Source organism: Monodelphis domestica, chromosome 6 (genome assembly GCF_027887165.1).
Source record: "Monodelphis domestica isolate mMonDom1 chromosome 6, mMonDom1.pri, whole genome shotgun sequence".
NCBI classification, from domain to species: Eukaryota; Metazoa; Chordata; class Mammalia; order Didelphimorphia; family Didelphidae; genus Monodelphis; species Monodelphis domestica.
The window spans coordinates 70,514,577-70,539,564 of NC_077232.1; the positions used below are offsets into that span (position 1 = coordinate 70,514,577).

General features: G+C 38.6%; 3 non-coding genes across 3 annotated transcripts; 2 read left to right on the top strand and 1 right to left on the bottom strand.

Annotated features, from left to right (window-relative positions):
- The first annotated feature begins 18,871 nt into the window (after nucleotides 1–18,871).
- Nucleotides 18,872–18,943, top strand: TRNAA-CGC (transfer RNA alanine (anticodon CGC)). Its single transcript has one exon. It is a non-coding gene; the product is annotated as a tRNA-Ala (tRNA).
- Nucleotides 18,944–20,476: 1,533 nt separating this feature from the next.
- On the bottom strand, nucleotides 20,477–20,550 carry TRNAN-GUU (transfer RNA asparagine (anticodon GUU)). Its single transcript has one exon. It is a non-coding gene; the product is annotated as a tRNA-Asn (tRNA).
- Nucleotides 20,551–22,643: 2,093 nt separating this feature from the next.
- Nucleotides 22,644–22,715, top strand: TRNAA-UGC (transfer RNA alanine (anticodon UGC)). The gene has a single exon. It is a non-coding gene; the product is annotated as a tRNA-Ala (tRNA).
- The last annotated feature ends 2,273 nt before the right edge of the window (nucleotides 22,716–24,988 follow it).

A 24,988-nucleotide genomic window follows, 5' to 3' on the forward strand; every position in this document is an offset into this window, starting at 1 on the left:
AGTATATATCTAAAACCATCAGCAAACATCATCTGCAATGGGGATAAACTAGAAGCATTCCCAATAAGATCAGGTATGAAACAAGGATACCCATTATCACCCCTATTTTTAACATTGTTCTAGAAACACTACCAGTAGTAATTGGAGAAGGAAAAGAAATTGAAGGTATTAAAATTGGCAATGAAGAGACCAAGCTATCACTCTTTGTGGATGATTTGATGGTATACTTAAAGAATCCTAGAGAATCAACCAAAAAGCTAGTCAAAATAATGAACAATTTTAGCAAAGTTGCAGGATACAAAATAAACTCACATTAGTCATCTGCATTTCTATATATCTCCAATCCATCTCAGTAGCAAGAATTAGAAAGAGAAATTCCATTCAAAATCACCCTAGACAATATAAAATACTTAGGAATCTATCTGCCAAGACAAGCACAGGAACTACATGAACACAACTACAAAACACTCTCCACACAATTAAAACTAGATCTAAACAATTAGAAAAACATTGATTGCTCATGGGTGGGATGAACTAACATAATAAAAATGACAATCCTACCCAAATTAATTTACTTATTTAGTGTCATACCCATTGAACTACCAAAAAACTTCTTTATGGAATTAGAAAAAAAAATAACAAAGTTCATTTGGAAGAACAAAAGATCAAGGATAACCAGGGAAATCATGAAAAAAAATGCAAAGGAAGGAGAACTTGCAGTCACAGATCTCAACCTCTACTATAAAGCATTAGTTATCAAAATAATTTGGTACTGGCTAAGAGATAGAAAGGAGGATCAGTGGAGTAGACTTGGGGTAAATGACTTCAGCAGGACAGTCTATGATAAACCCAAAGATCCAAGTTTGGGGACCAAAACCCACTTTTTGATAAAAACTGCTGGGAAAATTGGAAGACAGTATGGGATAGATTAGGTTTCGATCAACATCTCACACCCTACACCAAGATGAACTCAGAATGGGTGAATGACCTGAACATAAAGAAGGAAACTATAGGGAAATTAGGTGAACACAGAATAGTATACTTGTCAGATCTTTGGGAAAGAAAAGACTTTAAAACCAAGCAAGATCTAGAAAAAAATCACAACATGTAAAATCAATAATTTTGATTACATCAAATTAAATAGGTTTTGTACAAACAAAACTAATGCATCCAAAATTAGAAGGGAAGCAACAAATTGGGAAACAATCTTTGTAACAAAACTCTGACAAAGGTCTAATTACTCAAATTTATAAAGAGCTAAACCAGTTGTACAAAAAATCAAGCCATTCTCCAATTGAAAAATGGGCAAGGGACATGAATAGGCCATTTTCAGTTAAAGAAATCAAAACTATTAATAAGCACATGAAAAAAGTGTTCTAAATCTCTTATAATCAGAGAAATGCAAATCAAAACAACTCTGAGGTTTCAACTCACACCTAGCAGATTGGCTAACATGACAACAAAGGAAAGTAATAAATGCTGGAGGAGATCTGGCAAAGTTAGGACATTAATGCATTGCTGGTGGAATTGTGAATTGATCCAACCATTCTGGAGGGCAATTTGAAACTATGCCCAAAGGGCGATAAAAGACTGTCTGCCCTTTGATCCAGCCATAGCACTGCTGAGTTTGTACCCCAAAGAGATAATAAGGAAAAAGACATGTACAAAAATATTCATAGCTGCGTTCTTTGTGGTGGCAAAAAATTGGAAAATGAGGGGATGCCCTTCAATTGGGGAATGGCTGAATAAATTGTGGTATATGTTGGTGATGGAATACTATTGTGCTCAAAGGAATAATAAAGTGGAGGAATTCCATGGGGACTGGAACAACCTCAACGAATTGATGCAGAGTGAGAGGAGCAGAACCAGAAAAACATTGTACACGGAAATTGATACACTGTGGTACAACTGAATGTAATGGACTTCTCCATTAGTGGTTATGCAATGACCATGAACTACTCCGAGGAACCTATGAGAAAAACCACTATCCACATCCAGAGGAAACACTGTGGGAGTAAAAACACCAAAGAAAACTGCTTGAATACATGTGTTGAAGGCATATGGTTGGGGATGTAGACTCTAAATGAACATCCTAATGTAAACAACAACATGGAAATGGGTTCTGATCAAGTACACATATAATACCCAATGAAATTGCATGTTGGCTGTGGGAAGAGTGAGGAGAGGGGAAGGAGGGAAATAATGTGATTATTGTAACCAAGAAATAATATTCTAAATTGACTCGACTATTTGGAGAGATGGGTCATATGTATGATAACAATTAGTTTGACCTTCCTGGCCTTGAGCAAATACAAGTGTGTATTAAATTAAGTATGTACATATTCTAGGAGCTCTGTTCAGTTTTAGGGATACAAGGATAAAAATGAAGCAATTACAGTGTATATGAATTCAAATGTTAATTGATATAATAGATATGATTCAGTAATATCAATAAAAGCATTTTAGAAAAAATTCATTTTAATGGGCTATATTGGTGAATTTAAATTTTGATTGCAAAGATCTGAAAATATATGTAAATTTTAAGCAAACTTAGACCTCCTGCCTCTTCGAAGGATGGGAAGAAGTGTCTTCTCAGACTTCTTATTTCAGTTTGTGGTTTTTAAAAATCATTTTTAGCACTCATTTTCTATTGGTTTGTGTGAGTTTTCTTTTCATTTACATTGGTGTAATAATTTTGTGAAACATTTTCTTGACCCTGTTTGCATCCCTTTGCATCAGATCATATAGATCTTTTCCTTGTTTCTGTCTCAATATAATACTCCATTATATTCATGTGCCATGATTTATTTATCCATTCTTCAGTCAGAACATCTTTTTCATTTTCAATACATTGCTATTACAAAAGTATAGCTATAAAATTTTGGGTTTATGTGATAACTATTCTTTTATCAATGATCTTTTTGGCATAATATGCCTGTAAATATTATTCTTTTTCTATGGGATATATTATGATTAAAATTATCTAGATTAGGTTTTAAAATGTGTAATTCTTTAAAAGTGTAGGGGTTGTGGCAAAATAGGAAACTAATATATTCCTGGTGGGATTTTGAATGGATCCAACCATTATAGAAGGCAATTTGGAACTATGCCCAAAAAATGTTAAAAGAATGTATAGCCTTTGATCCTGCAATACCTTTGCTAGGTTTTTATCCTAAAGAGATAATAATGAAAAAGTTTATACAGAAATTTTCATAGCTGTGCTCTTTGTGGTGGAAAAAAAATTGGAAAATAAAGGGGTGTCCCTCAATTGGGGAATGGCTGAACAAATTGTGGTATATGATGGTGATGGAATAATACTGGGCTGTGAGGAATGATAAATTGGAGCATTTTGATATGAACTGGAAGAACTTCCAGGAACTGATGCAGAGTGAAATGAGCAGAACCAAGAGAACACTATACACAGAAAGTGACATTGTGGAACAATACAATGTAATGGACTTTAGAAGACTATTCCAAGGGACTAATGAGAAAGAATGCTATCCACATCAAGAGAAAGAACTGTGGGAGTAGAAGCAGATGAAAAGCAAATGACTTATCATTTGTTTATATGGATATGTGATTTGGGGGTTTGGTTAGAAAAGATTTCTCTATTGCAAAAATGAATAATATGGAAATAGATATGAGCGATAACATTTGTATAACCAAGAGGAAGTGCTTATTGGATCTAGGAGAGGCAGGGTAGAGGGGAGAAAAAGAAAATTAAATATGTGGAAAATATTTTTAAAATAAAAATTAATATTTTTTAACATTTTGAGTTCCAAATTCATTCTCTCCTTTCCTTCTCTCCTTGAAATACTAAGCAATTTAATATAGGTTGTAAATGAACTATTAGGTAAAATATTTCTATATTCATCATATTGTGGAAGAATATCACCCCCTCACACACACACATATACACACACACACATGCTCATGTGCACGTGCATGTACACACAATCATGAAGAAAATAAAGTGAAAAAACAGTATACTTTGATCTTCAGTCAGACTCCATTAGTTCCTTCTCTGGTTGTGGTTCCTATTTTTCATGATGACCTCTTTCTAGTTTTCTTGAATCATTGTATTGTTGAAAATAGCTAAATGATTAATAATTCATCATGATTGTAATGTTGTAGAGGAGATATAGGAAAAAGTCTGCAACAAATGATGGAGAAGGAGGGACTGCAAAACTGTCAATCAAGATGGACATTCTCTTTGGAATGAAAACTGGGGAACGACAGTTGGAAAAGAAGAGGCAAATTAAAAATACTTGGTCTTTGCCCTTGAAACAGAAAGGAGAAAGGACAGAAAGTCCTGCTCTCTGATTTCTCCCTATAATACTCCAGTGACTGAATCTTCAAGACCTGTTGGCCATTTTCCCAAATCTGAACTGTATTCCACCTCCAACTTAGGAATTGTTTTAGGATTAGGGAAACCCCAAACCTTCTCTCCCTTCAACTTCTTTACCTTTCCTTTCTCCTAACTAATCCCCTTACTTAAATTTAGAAAAGAGAGAGAGTGATTTGTCTGACATACCAAGATACTCACTCAGCTGAATTCAGTGATACCAACAGAAGAATCAAGTAAGGGGAGAAGGGAGAAGGAAGGAAGGGGGAAGGGGAGGTAATAGGGAGGAGGGAGAAGAGTGGCAGATCTGATCTGGAAATTATCATCTCCCTCTCAAAGTAATCCCCTAATACATGATTGCAATACTTCTGTTACTCTATACAATGTTCTTCTTGTGCTGCTCCCTTCACTTTATATCAATTCATGTAAGTACATATTTTCCTGTAATCATCCTGCTAATCATTTCTTATAGCACAATGGTATTCCATTACAATCATATGCTATAATTTGCACAGCCATTTCCTAGTTGATGAACTTTCCCTCAATTTTAAATTTTTTGCCACCACAAAAAAGCTGTTGTAAATATTTTTGTAGAAATATGCTCTCTTTAAAAAAAATCTATTTGGGATACCGACATAGTGGTACTGCTGGATCCATGGGTACACACAGTTTAATGATCCTTTAGGTATGGTTCCAAATTGCCCTAGAAGCTAACATCTTGACTGTGAAATGTTAGATTTAAAATAGTTTTGAGTGTTAAATAGTTGTAGATAAGAGAGTGGGAGCCATAAACTGATAATTAAAATGTTTGGGAGCAAGGGAAATATATATATCAATTATGACAGCTGAAATATGTTTTCTACTGTGTCTTGGTTTTATATAAATATAAGATGGTCACCAGGGAATATATTCCCAATTTATGAATATGCCCAAGCCAACTGGGTTTTATAGAGAAATTTAATTTATAATACACTGATTAATCAATAGAAAAAGAGAGAAAGTAAGAAAGGAATAAGAATGAATAAATCAGTCAGTTGGTTTTATCACTCACCCAAGATCTCTCTAGGTAAGGCTTCTCATGCCAACCTCAGGCTCCACCTTCAAGAGAGCCTCCTTTCAAGAAATGTTTCCAGAGAATTCTCCACCTTCAGAGCCAGCCTTCTTTCCTGGTCCTCCAACAGAGCAACCTCCTCAGTCACCTTCAGAGCCACCTCGCTCAGAGCAAAACCTCCTCCTAGGACCTCAGACCCCCGCTATCTTTAAGGAAACCATCCCTAGTTCCCTCCCCTCAGTTCTCACATCTACCAATCACCGTTGATGTCTCCATGTCTCCCCTGTGCCAATGGTGGCTCTAGCTTAACCCAGGACCACCCAAAGGTCTGACCCCTTTGCACATGTCTGTTGAAGGTCATATTCTCAAATAATTAAATCTTGATCTTTGCTGCAGCCCTTCCTAAATCCTTTTACTCTGAGTAGGGTGGAGATTGTAGTTTCCAAAACCTGGTTCTGTCATTCCAAGTATCTCTATTGTATCAATTCTAAAATCAATCATGACTCAAAGAACTTCCTGTTCTATGCTTAAGCATAGGTCAAAGCCCTTTCCATTGTTTAGCAAAAGGTTTCTGTCCTAAAGTAGTCTTAAGTAGGGAGGAGAAGGATCCTCCCATGCCAAGGCGGTTCACATTCCAATAGAGTTCTTACTATCAGTAGGAAATTTTTTCCAAGTATGGAAATTTCCCAATGGTGAAATTTCCAACATTCATAAGTCTAAGAAATTTTAAGGTTTACAGAAATCAACACATAAAGGGGATATAGTCTGATCTCTTTTTAGGACCCTTCACATTGTCTAAAATTAACTCACCATGAATTCTAGTAACAACTCTTCTTTTGACTTTTTGAAAAATCACATGGTCTCAGCCCTCTGTAACTATATCCTTCACCTAAGAATAAGACAGAATAAATACAACATAGGCAGAACCACAGGGTCATGTTTTCATGAATTCATGATCACTTGAGTGGAGAGATGAGGTCCCTGGCACTGAATGTTAGGGATTTTTCTAACTGGAGATTTAGAGAAATTGCTACTAAACTTAAAACATTTTATTGAAAACTAACTCTCTAAGGTTTGTGACCGTGAAAATATGGGTTTCAAGACTGTGAATTGCCCAAACTGTAAAGATAATTTTTAGCGTCTTGATTTTATATCAAAAATATGTGGTCACCATGGGAAAAATTCCCAAATATGAAATACCCAAGTCAGCTGGGTTTTGTGGAGATTTTAATTAATATGAATGAAGGAATTAAAGAAAGGGAAAGAGACAGAATAAGAGGAAATAGTAGGAAAAGGCTAGGGCCTAGTCCAATGTCCTAGGCCTTTCTCTTTAAGAGAGAAACTAAGTCAGTCTTTAATCACTCACCACAAGATCTTTCCAAGGAAAACTCTAGTGTTCAGAGACCGAGCAGCCTCCTCTGACTCCTGACCTCCAATTCCGCTACCAAAGCTGAATTAAATCGAACTACCTTGAACTGGTTCAGACAGCTCCTTTTAAAGAGAAATTATTCTTGTGTCACCTCCCCTAAATTTTCACATCTACCAGTCAGAGTAGACGCTTTTCCTAGGATAGCCAATTCTTAGTTTTTAGTTCTCACCTTCCCTGGGTAGATTATATCTTCTGAGTAAGTTTTCACCTCTTTGCTAAGCTTGCCCCTTGCAAGCTGCTTGACCTTTTAGTGATTAATTTGACCTTCATAGGTACTTAGCACCCTTTTGTATTAGATCCAAAAATAGACTATAAGTATGAGTTAAGTACCTTCATTGTTCACTAAGGAGTTTTACAACTTTATCTTCCCCTAAAGTATGCCTAAGTATGGGTGGAATAATTTTAAAGTTCCCAATACATTCCTGATCAAGTACCTCCATTGTTTAAATAGGGGATAACCTTAACCATAACCTTAAGAAAAATTTCCAAGGTAGAGTCTGAGAAATTTTAAGATTCACAGGTTGAAAAGGAGGGAATAAATATGGCTGCATAGAAGCAGCAAAAGTCCAAACCTCTGTGAAAACCCTTCCACACCAATCAAAAACAAAATGCTTAGAAGGGACAGAAAACAAAATCTCACAACAGGACAGAGGTGGGGGACCCTCCTGTTGGATACAAACTAAAAGGTACACAGAGAAGACTTAATTCTCTGGTTTAAGGAAGAGGAAGAAGGAAGGTCCAGGACCCATCTCCTGCCTACTATACTGAGTCTCTGATGATCACTGAAATCTCAAGGTGAGGGCTCAAGCCAAGAGGGAGTGACTTGCTGCCATAGCTGTATCAGGTTCAGGACTCTAACCACAGAAAGCAGGGAGGCAGTTGGAGGAGAGTCACAGGGGAGGGAAGACTAGTCACAGCCATTACTCTCCATCTTGGGCCTTAGCTTCTCAAAGTTTTGGTCTCAAGGCACACGAAGCTCTGCATATCAGCTCTGCTCAGGCTTACTCTAGTCTATCAATGGGGCAGATAAGAAGCCTTCAGAAGGCAAGCTCAGTCTCCAATACCCTTCCCTTACTGAGCTAAGAACCACAGTAAGAACACAGCTGACTGGGATCCCTGGGCTAAGACAGCAACCCCTACAGAATACCTTGATAACAGGGTGGGAAGTACATCTCCTTTCAGTTTCTACACCTTCACCTACACTTTTAGCTTCTGCTGCCAAATGGGGAACATCTGACCTCAGGCCTCATTAATACTCCATTAGCCTAATCTAGTCAATCAACTGAACAGAGAAGAAGCCCCTTCAGAACAGAATATCCCCAACCCACAGATCCAGGAACAAACAGAGGAGAAAGATTATAGCCAATGACAGGGAGGAAAGAAGGAAAAAATATGAGTAAACCATAGAAAAAGAAAAGAGAAATTACAATCAACAGTTTCTGTCCAAGTAACGAACAAAGAGTAAATGGAACAAAGGAGGAACAAGGAACACCAAGAAAAACCACAGAAACTCCAGTGAACTGGACTCAGGCTTTAGAAGAACCCAAAACAAAATTCAAAAAACAATTAAGAAAGGCTGAAAACAATTAGTAAAGAAACTTAAAAAGCAAAATAAGTCATCTGGAAACAGAGGCACATGAACTAAAAAAAGAAAATAGTGTCTTGAAAGCCAGAATTGACCTTTAAAATGAAGCAAAGAAAGTAAAAGATGATCTAAAAAGAAAAAGAAACCAGAGGGATAAGGATGACCAAAAATCCAGGAATGAAATTAAGTCTTTAAAATTTAGAATCCAACAACTAGAAGCAAATGACTACACAATGAAGTAAGAGTCTAATAAAACAAAATCAAAAGAATGAAAAAAATTGAGGAAAATATTAAACACTTCATTGATAAAACTACAGACCTGGAAAACAGATGCAGAAGAGACAATTTAAAAATTATTGGACTACTGGAAAATCATGACAAAAGAAAATACCTGGACATCATTCTACAGGAAATTATCCAAGAAAACCACCCCAATATTCTTGAAGAAGAGGGAAAAGTGAAGATTGAAAGAATCCACAGATCACCTCCTGCATTTAATACACAATTGACAATGCCCAGGAAAGTTATCACCAAATTTAAGAACTACCAGACCTAGGAAAGGATATTACAAACTGCTAAGAAGAAATCATTCAGATATCATGGCACCACAGTTAGGATAACACAGGACCTGACTGTATCCATACTGAAGGACCAGAAGACATCAAATATTATATTCCAGGAAGCAAGGGAACTGGGTCTACAACCAAGAATCAACTACTCAACTACTTGCAGGGGAAAGTATGGTCATTTGATAAAATAGAATACTTCCAAACATTCATAAAGAAAAGACCTGACCTGACCAAAAAAATATGATGCCCAAACACAGAACACAAGAGAATCACCGAAAGATAATTAAGAAAAGGGGAAAAACCCAAACAAAAAAACATTTTTAAGGGACCCAATAAGTTCAAATTATTTGTATTTCTATAAAAAGATGATATTAGTAACTCTTAAAATTGTTATTATCATCAGGGTAGCTAGAAGAATTCCATTTAGAGGGAACAATGACAAACTGTATAGGATAAAATGTGTATATATATATAAACTGAGGTAAAAAAAGAGGATAATACTAAGAGAAATGGGAAAAAATAAAATAAAGTAATTTTATATTTCATAAAGAAGCACATGGGAAGAGGCAAGGAGAAGATCAATACAATAGATGGGTGAAGGAGGTTGGAAGAAAATTTTAATCATTAGAGTGGGAAGGATCAGCAAACCGGTTCAAATGGAAGGAAAATCTCCAACTCCAAATTCAATCATCGTCATTAGTCATCATCAACAACAACATCAAAATCATAATCATCCACATCATCAACATCAACATCTAACTATCCATCTTTTCCTGGCCCAGGAAAGATTTTTGCTTGTTGGTCTAACCAGATAGCGTAATATGGAGAGTGCTGAATGAGAGCCAAAAGACCTAAACTCTAGGCTTGTGTGCCACTATGTGTCCTTGGGGAATAAAAAGAAAGCCTTTTTCTTGGACTCAGTTTTCCTCATTTATATATGAGTGGAAGCTTATCTAGACTCTGCATTAAGTTAATCAACTAAATGAAAGAATGAACCAGGTGTAAACAAGAAAAAAAAAAAAAACCCTGACACATATTAGGTACTTAATATAATACTTAGTGACCAATTAAAAAAAAAAACAGAGTAAACCTAAGGAAGATATTTTAACTGATGCAAAGTTAAGTGAGGAGAACTAGTTGTACATCATATTGGTTTACAATATAACAGCACTATTATAATGTTGATCAACTTTGAAAGACTTAACTACTTTGATCAGTACAATGGTTCAAGACATTCTGAAGGAGTCATGAGAAAAAATGCTGTCCACATCCAGAGAAAGAATTGAAAAACTTTGTGTACATTGAAGCATGCTGTTTCTCTCTCTTTTTTTACAATATGGCTAATATAGAAATGTTTCCCATGAGTTTATATGTGTGATTTATATCATATTATATTACATAGCATAAAAAATTAAAAATATAAAGTTGAAAAAGAGAGAATCAAATGAACCTATAGGGTCAACAAATCAACTGAGGCTTAAAATGAGCTAATAAATGTTATATAAAGATGACTAGTGGAGCTTCAGGAGAGTAAATTTACATACTTTTCAGGAGCAAAAACAACATTATTTTGATTATGGTTGCAAAACTGGCAGGTGAAGACTTGGGGTAGGTTAAGGGGGAAGATACATGTCATAGGGGTGTATGGGGTGTTCAGAAAAGGGTAGTAACTCTGGTATGGAGGGCCTGTCATGCCCTCCTAGGGCAGCTCTCTAGCCACTGGCCCCCACCTGACACCCAGCTCTCCCTTATGGCTCCTAGTAGCTGCTAGCATGCAGCAGCAGCCACACCCCTGGCAATGGCTTTGACAGGCCTGCTAAACCTTGTGAAGGTAGCCATTGGGTCGTCATCGACTCCTGGTGAACCAGGGCTTTGCTCACCCAGCATGTGAAGACTGTTTCGGCAGAATAGGTGGAAGAAAACAATAAGAAGGTTCAACGGCTGAGATGGCGACACAGCAAAGCACTGTGGAGTGCTTAGGGTGTGTTGGAGCACAAAGGACGACACAGCCATCCAAAGCAGCTGAGGAAGTCTCCAGGTGTAACGACTTTTCGCACCACTGGACCCAGGCTTCCAACGCCAAAAGAGTGGGACTGTCTCTGTGCATTGACTTTTCCACTTAAATCTCTTTCACGCACAAGTATCTTTGTGCACACTCATCTATCTTGGACTTCAAAGTCACATGAGGGTATACCATAGATGAAAACGCACAAAGACAATCGTCATTCTCGGTTACCGAGAGACAACTACTACTACTACTACTACTACTACATGTCATAGAAAGTTGGCCTTTGAGGAGATGGTCAGACAGCAAAGTATTGCTGGAGATGACAATCTGATTTAGTAGAACAACTGAGGCACTTCTTGTATGCTGAAATGGAAATTTGCTAAGTAGAAAAAAACTTTGTATAGATTCAAGTTTATTAGTAGTAATAGTATTGAGTTCAGAATTTTCTTTGAAACCTTTTGAAACTATTCATATTCCATGCTAAAAGTTCAACATTATTTTCTGTTTTTAACTTGTGAAGAGAATAGCCTTCATGGGCTATGTTTCTACGCTTGAACTCAAACTGTAACCAGTCCCAGATAAAAGCGTCTTCCCAGGGCTCACTCAAAATAATTGTTAGCACTGCTAATAAAGATGTTTCTCCCCCATGAAATAACAGTTACATCCTATGGTCACTAAATATATTTCATTGATTAACTAGGAGAAAATGTCCTTTCTAGGCATTTCCTCTTGTTAAGATTAATATATTTCTAAAGCTGCAGAAGTAGTTCTGAATTTATGCTAAGGTTGCATTGCCATTCATGGTGAATATTGAATTCATACAGACACAATGTTTATGTATTCCCAGCAGTATCCCTAGGTGGAGTTTTTGTATAAGAGGAAATCATTCTGCTATACTCCATCAGAAGACATAGAATTAGAAACTTAACATTTCTCTTGCTGTCCCCTAACTTTACAGGGTAGACACTAACTTTTCCAGCAATTCCACTCCCCCTTCCTAAAATATGACATTCTCTTTAGTCCCCATCTTTGACTCCTCTCCTGTAGAAGGGTCTTTCTGAGCATAGACAGAATGGGAAGGGCATCTGCTCCACTGGGTAAACTTGTCAAGCCAATCACCTAAAGGAAATGATTCTTGGGCACACATTTATTTTCCCTTAGAGGAAAAATATTTTCATGTTTCTATTCCACTTTAGGAAGTTACAGAATAAAAATTAATATGATCCTCTTTAATTAAATTCAGATTTCCCAGGGAAGAAGATTATGACATATTCTAATTGTTCATTTTTTTCTAATATTTTTGTGTAACCTGTCACTGTTCCTCTCTCTTGCATTCCATTCCCAAAATAAAACATATGCAAAACAGAAATTACTCTGATCAACCACAGCTGATGCCATACTGAAAGATGTATTGAGCAGTAATGTAAATAGAGTAGATAAAACAGGGACACTTCTAAGTTAATATAACCTGAGATGACCACTGATATCAATTGTGAAGAGTGGAAGGGTAACAATGAATGCTTTTCCCAGAGAGAATCATTAGGCAGCTCTCCTACTAAAATTGATTGAAGTTCCTGGGACTGTTTAAATTTTGCTCCATCTACCACCAAAATAGCTCCAATCTCTTCTGAAATTCTTATGTAAAGTGACCAAGCTCATTCTTTCACTTGTATGCATTTTGCTTGTCACAAAACTTTTCCAGGAGAAAGTAATGGGAAAAGAGGAGACCCAGATTTACCTAGGCTCAGGAGACAGAACCAAGGTGACTGAGTAGAGGCATGTTGGCAAAGAAGGTTTGTTTCACTAGGGTAACAAGACAGTACAATCTGTAGCAAGGCCACACCAAAGAGCAATGGTGCAAGGCAACAGCACATCTCCACACTACCCCAAATACTCAAGGTTCTGAATGTGGGCCAAGCTAATAACCTAGAGACTCCAAGTTCCTGACTAAGTCAACAGCAGAGCAACCCCATGCCCACCCCTTGAAGTTCTAAGCCTTAGCACAAGCCAGCAGGGAATTCCCATGCCCTAGCACAAGGCAATCAACAGTGTACCCACCTGGAATAAACCCCAGATCTTTTGCCTAAACCCACAGTGAGGGCCCCAAGCCCTGGCACAAGGTAGTTTACAGTGTTCCTGGCTTGTGGAAACCTAATGGGAGGCACAGAGCCCCTGACCATGCCTGTAGTGAGGACCTGAACCCTAGTGCTAGGAAGCCAGAAGTATATTGGGCTGGTAGGAGTCCAGAGTGATCTCCAGATGCCCCTGTCTAAGACTTTAGTAAGGTTCCAAGTCACAACACAAGGGCTCTGGGCCCTGGAAGTCATCAACAGACTAAATGAGCAGTGGGAGGTTGTTTTCAGAGCTCCTATTCTATGCAATATTATACTACCTTGGAAGAATTGAAACTTTTAGAACCAGAGAACTAGAGGGTATCAGTGGTCATCAAAACAATTTGGTACTGGCTAAGAGACAGAAAGGAGGATCAGTGTAATAGACTTGGGGTAAGTGACCTCAGCAAGACAGTCTATGACAAACCCAAAGATCCCAGCTTTTGGGACAAAAACCCAGTATTTGACAAAAACTATTGGGAAAACTGGAAGACAGTGTGGGAGAGATTAGGTTTGGATTGACACCTCACACCCTACACCAAGATAAACTCAGAATGGGTGAATGACTTGAACATAAAGAAGGAAACAATAAGTAAATTAGGTGAACACAGAATAGTATACATGTCAGACCTTTTGGAAGGGAAAGACTTTAAAACCAAGCAAGACATAGAAAGTCACAAAATGTAAAATAAATAATTTTGACTCCATCAAATTAAAAAGATTTTGTACAAACAAAACCAATGAAACCAAAATGAGAAGGGAAACAACAAATTGGGAAACAATTTTCATAACAAAAACCTCTGACAAATATATAATTACTCAAATTTATAAACAGCTAAATCAGTTGTACAAAAAATCAAGCCATTCTCCAATTGAAAAATGGGCAAGGGACATGAATAGGCCATTTTCAGTTAAAGAAATCAAAACTATTAATAAGCACATGAAAAAGTGTTCTAAATCTCTTATAATCAGAGAGATGCAAATCAAAACAACTCTGAGGTATCACCTCACACCTAGCAGATTGGCTAACATGACAACAAAGGAAAGTAATGAATGCTAGAGGAGATGTGGCAAAGTCAGGACATTAATTCATTGCTGGTGGAGTTGTGAATCGATCTAACCATTCTGGAGGGTAATTTGGAACTATGCCTATAACCTGCCAGTGGCGGTTATAAAAAGAATTTTCCTTTGTGGGTTGGGGCTCGAGAAGGAGCAAGGAGTCTGAGAAAATGGGTGAAGAATGAAGGACACAGACAAATCAATATTTTTGATAGGGCAGGTGTGAATCCCTATGACATTTTCCCTGGAAGAAGAATTAAAGGAAAATGTGATAGTTTGCAGACACGTGGAAGTAAAGATTCTGAGATAGAAAGTACATGGCCAAGAGAGGCCTTAGTAAAGAGAGAGACAGTAATGAGAACTTGAAGGTTGCAGGAACAAGAGGAAGGGAATCACACCTGCACCCCAGGCTTTATTGAGGATTGCCAGGATCAATGACCAGGTAACAAAGCATAGATAATTCAGATTGGAAGGGAAGGTAATGATGACATCTTTTGGGCGTTTTTACAAAGGAATTTGACTCTGCACAAAATGTTAATGAGTTTGCCTTGAACAAAGGCAGCATGGCTAGGTCAAGAGTCCACCCACAAATATCAGAGTTCAAATCTTGTGTCTGAAGACACAATATCCATACATCAATTATATTTCTTAGATGTGAATATGCTTAGGATGCTACAATGCCTAAAGGGAGATAAAAGACTGTCTGCCCTTTGATCCAGCCATAGCACTGCTGGGTTTGTACCCCAAAGAGATAATAAGGAAAAAGACTTGTACAAGAATATTCATAGCTGTGCTCTTTGTGGTGGCAAAAAAATTGGAAATTGAGGGGATGCCCTTCAATTGGGGAATGGCTGAACAAATTGTGGTATCTGTTGGTGATGGAACACTATTGTGCTAAAAGGAATAATAAAATGGAGGAATTCCATGGAGATTGGAACAACCTCCAAGAAGTGATGCAGAGTGAAAGGAGCAGAACCAGGAAAACATTGTACACAGAGACTGATACACTGTGGTACAAATGAAGGTAATGGACTTCTCCATTAGGGTCAATGCAATGTCCCTGAACAATCTGCAGGGATCTAGGAGAAAAAACACTATCTCCAAGCAGAGAACAAACCGTGGGAATAAAAACACCGAGGAAAAGCAACTGCTTGACTACAGGGGTTGAGGGGATATGATTGAGGAGAGACTCTAAATGAACACCCTAATGCAAATACCAACAACATGGAAATGGGTTCAAATCAAGGAGACGTGATATTCAGTGGAATCGCGTGTTGGCTATGGGGGAGGGGGGGAGAAAATGATCTTTGTTTCCAATGAATAATGTTTGAAAATGACCAAATAAAATAATGTTTATATAAAAAAAGAAGTTTTCCCTGCCAAAAAGAACAATGCAGCATTTGTGATAAAGATCCTATTAAAAGAAATCATTCCTACATTTGGAATACTAAGTAAAATTTGCTCAGACAGGAACTCACTTCACACATAAGATCTTACAGGAAGTGCATTAAAATTTGGGAGTAGAAGGAAACTATCACACAATATACCATCCAGTCAGTGCAGGCCAAGTAGAATGGTTAAACAAAGAAGTTAAATCACTAGAAGGCAAACTCTGTACAGAAACACACTTAAAATGGACAGATGTTTTGCCATTAGTGCTATTCCACCAACCAAACCAAGCTAAGATTTGCATATCTCCCCATTTGAAATGCTATATGGCCATGCAATTTGGCAAAGGAGAGCTGGCAAGCCGGCATACATATCAATAATCAGAGGGGAATGTCAACTGCACAAATATATACAGGCAATGCAAAACAGACTATCAGATTTGCACAAGATGGGATTAATCCAACAGAGAGTGCCCCTAGATTTCTCATTATGCAATATAGTACCAGGAGACACAGTATACATTAAGAACTTTAATAGAAAATCTATAACAGATCAAACAGATCAAAATCAAAATCAAAATCAAAAACAGATCAAAAATGGAATGGACCATTTTAAGTTTTGTGCACTACTCTTAGTGCACTAAAAGTAATAGGGAAGCATTCTTGGTTTCATGTTTCCAATAAAGCCACAGAAATCCATGATTAGTATAGAACACCCAGAAGAAAAACAAAATAGGGAAGAAACAGAAAATTCTGAGGACTAAAATGTAACTGCTCCTTATTGAAATGCATTATACAAACAAGATTAAAAACACACAAAAGATTCCAAAGCAGGAGAGGAGCAGAGACAGGAGAGAAATACCTACAGACAAAATGGGAGATGACAGACGAGATTTGAGACAACCACAGAAGAAGAAAAGAAGGGGGAAATCAAAAAGAAAAAGGAAGAAAAGAATCTATCACACTGCCTAGGTAGTTGTAGAAGAGCTTGGATTTTTTACTGGTTGCTTATTGAATTGGTCTTTCTGTGGACCCAATAAGATCAATCATTTTTCTTGTGGTTATTCACCATTTTTGGAGCTTTCTTCCAACAAGATGATCTTCTTGATTTTTTTTTCTGCTGGATCAATAATTACAATCACAGTGTTAATTATCATAAGTATATATCCTCTTCTCTGTTCTGAAGATAAACCACTGAGTCTCAATCCAAGTGTTTCCTTTGAGATTATCAATTGATAGGGGTAGTTAGATGGCTCAATGGATTGAGATCCAGGTCTTCCAGGAGGTCATGGGTTCAAATGTAGCCTTGGCTACTTTCCAGTTATGTGATCCTGGGCAAGTCACTTAACTCTGATTACCCACACTTTTGACTTGGAACCAATACACAGTATTCATTCTAAGAAGACAAGGGTTCAAAAAAAGAGAGAAAGATTATGAATTGATAGAAATTAGTCAGTCAAACTTTGCTAGCTTTTAGAAAGGGCATTTAATAAGGAAAAATTGGTACATATACACCCAATCTCCACTTCAAAACCTGAAATACATTCTCTTCAAAATACACACAGAGTCTAAGAGAAAGTAGGTTCAATCTTGGAACACATGTGGCAAAGGAAGTAATTTATGGGTCCTGGGAATTCTTTTTAATAGAGTCTTTGAGATGTTGTCCTTAGGTATCCTGTAATTTTCTGCTGAAGTCCTTCTAGAATTCTGATACAGCTTTTCCTCTGTGTATCTAGTATATCCTTTTTCCAGAATGCTGCTCAAAAGTGATAATTCAAAATCTGACCTTTCAAAGTTTACAAAGTCATCCTTTTGGTGGTAATTGTAGGGATGGCCAAGGAGCTCTACTTCCCAGTCCCTAAGCAATTTCCTCTCAGCAGCTGGGACTTTTTACACTACTGGCTAGCCAGATATTCCAATTCTCAAATGCAACTTGCTTGCTGGTTTTCTGCAAGCCCCAAAGTATCTGAACAAATCTCCTCAACGATTCTAACTGTAACTCCTATAATAGCTCGCTGGAATATTTTTGCTTGGTGGGTTGATTCAATAAATTTTTTTGTTCTGTGGTTTAAGTAGAAATTTTTAGTGGGTTGTTATGTTTGATTCTGTCTCCTTTCACTCTTACACTTCTAAGAAAGGATCTATTTCCAACAGACTTGATCGGATATAGAACTTTAGCTTCACTCAAAAGGATATTAAGAAACTAAGAGCCTGCCAGACTGTTTTGGCTTCTAATCCTTCAGGGCAGGTTTGAGGCTACTAAGTCTTATAGATGGCCTGGCGAAGCAGAGTGAAGGGTAGAATCTGCTGGCTGGGAGAAAAAAAAAAGGCAGAACTAAATACAGTCATTTCCTCCCAACTCCTCCCTCCTTTCTCCAGAGAGGGGGCTAGGAAATTTAAAGCATTATCAACTTTTTCTGTGTTTCTTGTGTTGTGATTTTTTTAAAGCTCAGTTGGTTCAGATCTGTGATCTTATAGAAGCAGGGAGCTCCAGGTGTGGAAACTCCCCACTGATGTAGATCTGATACTCGTATAAAATTTGTAATTTTAGAGAGCTGTTGGAGGTGGGAGGGTGGAGATGTGAAGGGAAGTGATAAAAGGATTAGTGTCCTTTCCATGGCCATACCGCTAGTATGACGAAGGCAATACTTGAAACTAGGTTTTCCTGACTCCCACACCTGCTACAACCCTACACCTTTCACAGAGGTGTTTTTGTGGGGAAGCAAAGAGTTCATTCTAGATCCTTTGGAGAATAGAAATCAGGATGCTGGAACTTAAAAAGAAAAGCTCGGAGTGAAAAGAGTGTTGGGGAGGGGAGGGAAGTGAGAACTCTCACTCTTAACCTCAACCTTTCTCCTATGAGTTGTGAATGGAATTACGGATTTTGCTGGTGGCAATATGCTGTGTGTGTGTCATTATGAACAACCGTACGTGTTCGATTCCAGATCAAAACAAGGACTTTTCTCCCTCTGCTAGTGAATGTCAACCGGATCCAGACTGCTGGCATATTCCCTCTGTTTAGTGTTCTTTCTTTAGGTTGCGGTTTTTTCCTCCTGTCGTCTTATTCTAACCAGGATTGTTAATGAAAACGAATGAAACTGGGCATCCGTGGACTCGGCTGAGAGGTCGTTATAACGCTCTAACCCATCTAGTCTTTTATAATAATCCTCTGCGTGCAGTATCTGGCCCATTTGTCAGTTCTGTCCGAGTCGCTTGTTTAACCGAGGCTTCAGGTTTTACGACAGGGAAGGAAGTTTTAAATGGACAAATTGAGATCACCAGATAGAGAACATCTGAGGTGCTTGTTCAAGAAAGCTTCCTTCATTGGGGATGTAGCTCAGTGGTAGAGCGCATGCTTCGCATGTATGAGGCCCCGGGTTCGATCCCCGGCATCTCCAAGCGTTTGCCGAGGTTTTATGAGTAGCTCCTAGAAACTGGAATTCCGTAATCTCTTTTCTGTTCTAACTATTTCCGGTTTAACTAACAACGATATCGCATAATAATATGGTACTAGTCTTTCCTGTTTCCCTTAATGATCTCTTATCAATTTGTCGGATATTTTTATCCCCCAACTATGCTCAACTCCCAGATGTGGAAATTCCTCATGGCGCAAATCAACGACTTTTAGAGTTGCTTGGGACACTGACTTGTTCATGCTCACTCATATCAACGTCCTTCCTAAAATGAGGCAGTCATAATTGACCATACATAAATTATTTTCTGCTTTAAAGGCAACAATCATATTCTTCCCATTTTCTTCCTATCTTCCTGTCTCCTAAGGGAGCTTCTTCTAACTCTTCCCTACTCTGCGTGCCCTTCCAAGGATCTGTCCTTGGTACCATTCCCTCCACTCTAAAGAATCTCCCTGGTCTGTTGTATCCATTAGATGCATGAAGAGGCTGGTTAAGTAAATGGCAGACAAGAAGACATCTCAACGGGTTTCTGGGGAGTGGTGGTAGGGCAAAAAATAAATAAATAAATAAATAAACAAATAAATAAATAAATAAATAAATAAATAAATAAATGAATGAATGAATAAATAAATAAATAAATAAATAAATGAATAAATAAATAAATAAATAAATAAATAATAAAATAAATAAATAATAAAATAAAAATTAAATTAGAAAAACTTAATTTTGGACAAGTTGAATTTAAAGTTGCAATGGTCATTCAAACAGAGGGAGTATTTGCATTATTGGATAACAATGCAGATCTTGGGAGTCACTGTAAAGCTTTCCTCTACTATGTTCTATTTGTGTATCCCTGAGCAAGACAGTTAATACTTCGAGGCTCTAGGTAGCTCTCTAAGACACACCTAACCTGGGTCCTAGACCTTCATACACAGAATCTTCCAAAAGGCAGGACATAATTCCTGAAAAAACTTACTCACTAATCTTTGGAATTTCTGCATTAGGGTCTAATCCAGGTGATTGATGATGGGGTACAAATGAATCGCCCTTAGTCCAACCAGAACTGACCCTCCAGATCAGAGTCAAACTTCAGCTTCACTCGAATAGTTGTTCACCTAGGCCTGAGATGAAGGGTATTCTCCAACCTAGAGCCCCCAATTCTCACCTTCACTTCCAAAAACAAAATACTCCTCCATAGTGAACAATTTCCTAGATGTGCTGTCTTCTCTAATACAATTTAAAACTCTCTTACTAGAGAGAATGCCTCTTGATTAAAAAATACATCCAAAATTTTATTAAGGGAAGCTCCTCATAAATGCCCTTTCATTTATTTTATTTTCTTCTAATGAGATGGTTTTTACTCGCATTGGAAGAACCAGTTTCCTCATTCAGGAGTTCACTACTTCAAGGTCCAGTGGTGAAGACAATGAATGGTATTTCCAGGCAGAGCCTATAGAAAGGAAGAAGCAAATGAGAAAGGCGAGGAAAGAAAGAAAATCTTTTTGGAAAACCTCAAAACGTCCCTGAGTGGGCTTGAACCACTAACCTTTCGGTTAACAGCCGAACGCGCTAACCGATTGCGCCACAGAGACAGGACACACGTGTGATGTGAGCCGAATTGAGACTTATGACCAAAAAGATAGAATTTAAAAAGATGAGAAGGGTTTCTTGGCTTTGGATTAAAACCTCTTCCAGGGAACCTCTAAGAGGTAGTAAAGTGTCAATATGAAACAATACAGTGAAACCCATGAAGCCAAAGTAGGAATCAGAGGTCACATTTCTTCCTAGGACCCTAGGTTGTGCCAAGCTAGGTACATGGATTCTTTCTACCTTGGTGCCCAAGGAGAGCCGCCTAAATAAAACACACACCAACACGCACAGCCCAACCCTTCTACCCCGAAGCCCACTATGAAGCCAGGCAGCTCTCCCGACTGTGATAAGGAGGAGCGCTTGGAGCTGATCCCTTCCAGAAGCCAGCCACTGAGAAGTGGAATGGAATGCGAAAAGGAAGTCGGGCAGGCAACTTTTTTTTCTAGTTCCCTATCCTGGAAAGGGAGATTTGCCCTTTGCTTTCATTTCGACTTCTTCTCTAGGCTTAAATTTACTCAAAATTGCAGATCTTGACCTACTCGCGACAGTCTTGCTAGGTGCCCAGTGTGCCAAACCTTGGAGAAAAGGTATATAGGAGTGCCTTTGACTGCTTATTAGCCCGAGAGACGGTGGCTCCAGCATTTTTCCCCACACCCGTTTTAGCCCCAGAAGTTTGGCTCCTCCTTCCGGCAAAGCGGAATCCTAAATCCTAACGTGCTTTATTCCAACCGGCTGGCTAAACAGACTTTCTTATCCTCTGCCTCTTCGGGTTCTTTCCTACGTCTTTAGGCAGCTCTCCACTCGGATTACTTTCTAGCCCTTATTTCTGTGCTCCAGACCTAGGAAGTCCCCACTGCCTCTCGGGAGGTCAAATTGAAGGCTGGAATCTTCGCTCCTCCCACATCCGAGGAGTGCTCTTCAGTTCCTTTTTCCATCTGCGGGATTTCACTGTTAGCCAAGAGAAGTCTGAGAAGGCATACGATGACATTAAGCAGTCTAGAAGGAACCTAGAAGGTTCTAGAAGTACTAGGAGAGTGCGGTGGAAAAGGGAGAGGAGGGGACGATGAATACAGTTCAAAGTTGCCGGGAGCTGAAGAGAGATAAAGATTGAAGGTTAAGGACATAAACTTGTGGGAGACTAGGTCAGTTGAAGTACCCAGATGCTGGACCCTCGATTCTCCTCTTTATGTCATCTTTCACAGGTTGTGTTACTTCCCAAGAGAGCTTTCTATAGTCTCTCTGTCCCTGCTCTCCTGCCAGGATAAAATTTCCTTCTGAAATACAAGGTTTTCTTGATATCTTTATTTTTACCTTTCTTTTCTGATTTACTCACGTTGCCTTCTCTCTTAGAGGGAGTCATTCCTTGTAACAAAGAATTTAAAAGAAAAGTAGTAGAGCAAAATTAGCCAGTTCTTCAATCTAAACTAGATTGTGTGTGTGTGTGTGTGTGTGTGTGTGTGTGTGTGTGTGTGTGTGTCCATAGTTCATGGTCTCCCTTAAAACTCCTGCAAAGATGGGAATTAATTTCCTTGTCTCTTCTGAGTCGAACTTGATTTTTATGATCCAGCGTTCAGTTGCGGATTTTTTTTTCCTTTTCCATTCACGCGGAATAGTTTCTTCGAGACAGTCAGGAGGATTGAAGGTCAAATATGCCCTCAGACACCTACTAGCATCATGATCCTAGGTATATCACTTAACCCTGTTTGCCATAGTTTCCTCATCTATAAAGAAAGCTGGATAAGGAAATAGCAAAGCACAAGAAAAGCTCTAGGAAGACAGCCTTCCTTCCCACCCCCACCCCCGCCCTCGCCCTCGCCCTCGCCCTCGCCAGTTTCTTTTGCTCAAAAGCCTACAGTGTTTTCCAATGAAATTCAAATTTTGTGGATTTTATGTGTGTGTTTCCATGCTAAAAACTCAACGCTCGGGAGAAAGAAAGGCAATAGAAAATGTTCTTGGTTCCATATCGGCGGTTATCTTGCTATGTTGTTGATACTATTTGAATTGTAGGAGAATACCACTGTCATCTAGTTTAAAGACACACAAAACGGATCAATATCAAGAGGAAGACAGAGTAAAAAATAGATGACGATTGTTGGGGGATGTAGCTCAGTGGTAGAGCGCACGCTTTGCATGTGTGAGGCCCCGGGTTCGATCCCCGGCATCTCCACTCTTCGCTTTTATATGCCTTCTTAGATTTAATACCAATATACCTTCTTGAACAACATCCTAGAAAACTTACAACCAGAATTTTCCCCGAAGGCCCTGGGAAGTTCTCTGTATTTCATCTACAACTCTGGGAAAGTCAGACTATGAAGTACTTGGTAGAACCAGTAAAAGTCTGTTACCTAGAGTTTCTAGAGTACCTGTGCTCCTCTGGTACCATCAAGTGTATCTCTGTTATATTTTCCATCCCCCAAATCCCAATAATTATTTTGATAAGTGCAGTATGGTCCCTCTGCCTAGATACGAGCTTAAAAATTATTCCCTTGGGTGGTAAAGGAATGCACCTGAAGAAAACTGCTTCTGCTTACTCGAGGAGAAGAGAGTTGGGGGGAAGGGGTGTTGTGGACAGAAAAAAGGTGAAGTTTAGGATGAAGGAAGCACTCCCAGGCTCTCTGAAGCTACTTGAGCCTTCTGGGGAAGTGTCCAGCTTTAGGAACTAATCACCAAGGTAACTAGAAAGACTAGAGGTCGGTAAGTTTTGGTAAAATCCTCCTCCCAACACCAGGACTTGGACTTTAATAACGTTATAGTTGGATAGAAATGTAGAAGCTCAATTCTCTTAGACTAAAAGTCTAGGTCTGTTTCTCTCTCTCCTCTTCCCCATAGCGCCTCTCTCTTTCCAAGGCTACTCCTTTCCTTCCCTTTCTGGGACCTTCAGGCATCCCTGACGGGAATCTTTTATCTTCTGCTCCTTCAGATAGTTGGAGGTCTGTAGCATTCAGCACTCCTAGGTCTAATTGCCTTTGAGCTCTTAAAGGCAGAGTTGATTGATGTGCTCTTTCCTTGGGATGTTTCTTGGAATGTTAGATTTAAAATAGTTTTGAGCGTTAAATAGTTGTAGATAAGAGAGTGGGAGCCATAAACTGTGATAATTAAAATGTTTGGGAGCAAGGGAAATATATAACAATTATGACCGCTGAAATATGTTTTCTACTGTGTCTTGGTTTTATATGAATATAAGATGGTCGCCAGGGAATATATTCCCAATTTATGAATATGCCCAAGCCAACTGGGTTTTATAGAGAAATTTAATTTATGATACACTGATTAATCAATAGAAAAAGAGAGAAAGTAAGAAAGGAATAAGAATGAAGGGCCTCAAACCAATAAGGCCTAGACCTCAGTCCTAAGAGATAAATCAGTCAGTTGGTTTTATCACTCACCCAAGATCTCTCTAGGTAAGGCTTCTCATGCCAACCTCAGGCTCCACCTTCAAGAGAGCCTCCTTTCAAGAAATGTTTCCAGAGAATTCTGCTCCTGACTCCTCCTCAGTTCTCCCTCCACAGCCTCCTTCAAGACCTCTCCAGGAGCTCTCCCTCCAGGACCTCTCTCCTCTCAGACCTCCTTCAGAGCATCAACCCTCTCAGAGCATCAACTCCCCTCAGTCCTCAGACCCACTATCTTTAAGCAAAAAACTAAGTTCCCTCCCCTCAGTTCTCACATCTACCAATCACTGTGGATGTCTCCCCTGTGCCAATGGTGGCTCTAGCTTAACCCAGGACCGCCCAGAGGTCTGTGGCTTTGCACATGTCTGTTGAAGGTCATATTCTCAAATAATTAAATTTTGATCCTTTGCTGCAGCCCTTCCTAAATCCTGTTACTCTAAGTAGGGTAGAAATTGTATTTTCCAAGACCTGGTTCTGTCATTCCAAGTATCTCTATTGTATCAATTCAAAAATCAATCATGACTCAAAGAAATTCCTGTTCTATGCTTAAGCATAGATCAAAGCCCTTTCCATTGTTTAGCAAAAGGTTTCTGTCCTAAAGTAGTCTTAAGTAGGGAGGAGAAGGATCCTCCCATGCCAAGGAGTTTCATATTCCAATAGAGTTCTTACTATCAGTAGGAGATTTTTTCAAGTAGGAAATTTCCCAATGGGGAAATTTCCAACATTCATAAGTCTAAGAAATTTTAAGGTTACAGGAACAAATGCATACTCCTAGCATGGGGAATTTATCTGGAGTCCATAGAAACATCTCTGTCTTTCCAGTTTGACATTTCCAAAAATTCAGATGTCAGTCTTTTTTTTGGTAAATATATGACTGAATGCTTATGGTGATGGACTGCTACTTCATTGTTCTTGGGACCTGTAGGTTGTAATCACTTCCTTGTCTATTTTTTCCAATCAATAAGCATTTATTTAAGCACCTTCTATTTACTAGGTTCTATGCTAAGTACTGGTGATAAAAAGAAAAACAACTCCAGCTCTTAAGGATATG